We start from the raw sequence: 3,743 nt of genomic DNA, 5'->3' as shown, positions 1-3,743 counted from the left end.
GATGAGTTTTGATGTGCGAGGAGGAAACGAGTTTTGGTGCGCGAGTAGACTCGCTTCGTCTAAACCTACCTTTAGGTCAAGTAGTAAGAGTTGGTTTGTTGTTTTGTTGATTAGTTGATTGTTGATTTCAGTCAATGTTGAGGTGTTGTGGACTACAGAGGTGGATTTCAACTTGGAGGACATCGTGTTGCATGTGTGTTGAGAAAATAAAAAGGTAAACAAATTGTTTTTTATTTATTTTTATTTCTTCATTTTTATTTTTTTTTTCCTTTAAAGCGCTTTAACTCTACGGGCAGTAGGTCGTTCACGCTGTTTAATTTTACTTTTTTAGAAGTCAAACATTTTCATTTCTTTTTCATTTGAAATATGAAATATCTTAGAGATAAAATTTTATTTTTTATTTTACTTTTTTTTTAACAATTTTATTTTCATAAACTTCTAGGTAGGTATCTAGAATTTTATCTTTACCTTTTATTTTATCAGAGGGGATATTATCGAAGTTTTCATATAATATTGTAGCCCTCACGTCATGTGAGCTCACATGACGTGATAGTAGTGGTGTACTGTCCTGAACGAGATTACCTACAATATTGTAGGAAAACTTTGAACTTCATCTTTCTGACTTCCCATAGGTTAACGTGATGTGACATGACGTGATAGTAGTGTGTTCCTATTTTAACACAATAGGTCAATCGATTTTATATAGGTAATCTTTTTTCTTCTTATTAGTGCGAAGTTTTTTAAGCCAGCCTAGTTAGCTTAGTTGGTAGTGCGTCTGCCTTGTAAGCGCTAGGCCGCGGGTTCGATTCCCGCCCGGGGCGGATTTTATCCTGATGGGATAATGTTCGTTCTCGGAACGGCTGGCTTTCTCCTATCCTGTCTTCCTTCTCTCCTCGATTTCGGGACGATAAGACCATAGCAGTTAAAGTTCCCTCTGTCAAACCTTTTTGGCATTAAAAAGTGGCGAGAGGATGTCTTGAATCAGGCCAAGATTTTTTCATTCATAGTTAGTATGTAGGAAAGGCTAAAAAGTACTTCAATTGTTTGACACTTGAAACGTAGCTTCGTGTTATTGGTAACCAAGATGGGTCCAAGTCCCACAGAAAAATGAAAAAAAAAAGAAAAAAAAAAACAAAAAAACACATGAAACAGCAAACAAGTAGGTAACAACGATAAATTACGTAACCGCGCTAGATGCGTTGAGTCATTAGAAGTATTTTGTCTATGGTGGATTGGTGGACGACAATACGGACATTAAACGTGTAAGTGGTATGCACCTCAGATAGCCTAACCTAGTCGACAGCTAGATTTCGTTCATTAATTCGTCTAGCGTTGATAATAAAATCGGCGTGCTTGTATTAAAGATGTGTGTCGTGCAAACGATCAACAACAGTTTCAAGTTTTCTTGATGGGTGATACCTATCAAGTGTGGGTATACCGCTAAGTCACTTTAAATATTGAGACGTGATGACGTAGGTCAGAACCGAAAAATCACCTTTAACAACAAGTTCTTTAAAGTTGGTAGGTGCGTGGCCTTGCCTGTGTGACGCGGTAGGCCGCGGTGTCGATTCCCGCCGGCGGGCTGAGTTCTGTATCCTGAACGGACAAGGTTCGTTATCGGAACGCTGATTGCGCCCTTAAGATCCTCGTCTTCCTCTCTCTTCGATTTCGGGGACGATAAGACCCCTAAGCCGTACAGCTCCCTCTGTTGCGTCACTCTCTACTACGAGCCGGTAGTTAATTTACAATTTACCCTTGTTCCTTTCTAGTTAAGCAGGGTCTTTGTTAGCGTGCGACATTCTACGGGTATGTATTTTCTTTAACCCATCAAATATATACCGAGACTTGTTTAGACTGCGTGGGTAGAAGGACTTTTCCGTCCTATTCGGCGCAGGATAAACAAGGTATATTCTATTGAGATTCTGTGTCTGGCGTGTTGTTCACACCGAACCTTAATCGCCCTCTAAGGGTACATGTGCAAATTGGCTACCGTGGCTGTACCTATTGAAAGTTGTGTTGGATTACCGTCTAAGAGCTATTTGAGATAGATGGCTAGTCCCGTAAATATACTGTATGTATACTCGTTTATTATTATTATTAGTATGTAGTTATTACTCTATTATTTATTATTATTATATTATTATTATTATTATTATGGTATGTTAGGTGTATTATGTATTTAAAATAGATAGGCGATTCTTGCGGAAAGGGTATTTTGTTATTCAATGCGATTTAGAAGAAAAAGAAAGAAAAAAAAGAAAAAAGACAAAAAAAACGGCTACTCGTACCTAGAAGCATATTGAAAGTTGGGGTGGGTGAGTCGCGGTTCTCGTGTGGTACCATGGCGAGGTGACTTGTGAGGAGTATCGGTCACAATATCTAGCACGCTCTACTACCTTGGGCACGTCACAAATCTACACCCGAAGACACTCCATATCGGCGGTTGAAGAGAACCGAACAGGGCTTATACGGGTCTGTGGAGATGACCGTCTGTTAAAGTGGTAAAGACCCTTAAGCGCGCGCACGAGAAGCGCAGTCGGCGCGATGTTAGTAGCACGTAGTTCGGCCGATCTAAGATAAGGATATATGAAAGTTGTGAAGATTGATAGAGACCCTCTGATGACTCAGTGTTGCTGCTGGTTAAGGTAGAAAGCACACTACAGTTCCACGGGAGAGGTCGATGGAGCAGAGAAGAGGAGGGCCCCGATTTTAAGTTTTAGGGTAGTTTCGATTCAGGGGCGAGCAAAGGCGAGGTGTGAAGGTAAATACGCCGGTAGGGTGAGGGGGGTATAGGCCTATAGCCAACATAAACTTCCCGCCCCACTAATCCGACGGCCGGTACTTATTTCCAATCTGCAGTGGGGCCACTCGCAATAGAGCGCCGAAGAAAGGCAAATTGCACGGGAATAGGCACAGAGAGAAGACCAAGCCTTCGGAACGAAACGTATGAGTGTTTTTGTTGATTTTCTTTATCTTGAGAGCGGCAGGGTAATACTGAACCCTGTCGCACCAGCCGTACTAGCGGGGCTTATATTTAGCACCGCAAGCCGACGCAGCTACGACCACATATAGCTTCGACGTTCACGTGGCTGGCGTGAAACTGTAGTATGTTTCTTATACCTTTCGGTATATGAGCGTTTTCTAGCGCAAAGGCCCATACTCGCTCAGCTTATGTTGGTATAGTATGGCGGTATCGCTATGCTCATTGATGTACTTACCTAGCACATGCCCTATGACAGACATAGGACTTGTAGCGAACCATGGAGATTGCTGGTAGTGTTGATGTCGCTGTAATATGTGAACGTGCCTCACTAATCATAGCTGAGGCTTTCGTGTTTACCTTATACTATGAATATAGTCGCGCTCTGTTCTTATACCTTGTTAATATAGATATCTGGTCTAACTCGGGAAACATCGATCAGAAGATGTGATGCTTTCGACTCACAACTGAGATTTCCGACTGTGTTGTGCGTGGGTGCCACAAGAAAGTTCAAAAGAGGTTTGATCAGCTTAGTCGTCGTGGTGGTGCGCTGGTGTTGTTTTGTTGTTGTTGTTGTGTTTTTTGTGGTTGTTGGTGTTGTTGTGTTGTTTTGTTGTTGTTGTTGTTGTTGTTTGTTGTATTGTTGTTTTTTATATCCTTGTATTATTTTACTCGTCTGATGATTTCTCTCTAACCTCATTTGCAATTGTCACTGAACAAGTTTGGCGTTTTGGTTATCTTATTGTCATTCTTTCGTGGCTGA

At 41.3% G+C, this 3,743-nt stretch overlaps 1 long non-coding RNA gene across 1 annotated transcript in view; it reads left to right on the top strand.

Moving 5' to 3' along the window:
• Window positions 1-93: 93 nt before the first annotated feature.
• The window catches only part of LOC113472890, a 9,763-nt gene continuing 6,113 nt past the window's right edge, over window positions 94-3,743 (top strand). The window contains exon 1 of the long non-coding RNA XR_003395034.1: window positions 94-214. This is a non-coding gene — a long non-coding RNA (uncharacterized LOC113472890). The remainder of the gene's footprint in view (window positions 215-3,743) is intronic.

Source organism: Diaphorina citri, unplaced genomic scaffold (genome assembly GCF_000475195.1).
Source record: "Diaphorina citri unplaced genomic scaffold, Diaci psyllid genome assembly version 1.1 scaffold9843, whole genome shotgun sequence".
NCBI classification, from domain to species: Eukaryota; Metazoa; Arthropoda; class Insecta; order Hemiptera; family Psyllidae; genus Diaphorina; species Diaphorina citri.
Note: the sequence above shows the minus strand (reverse complement) of the source record. Positions and strands in the feature narration are given on the sequence as shown.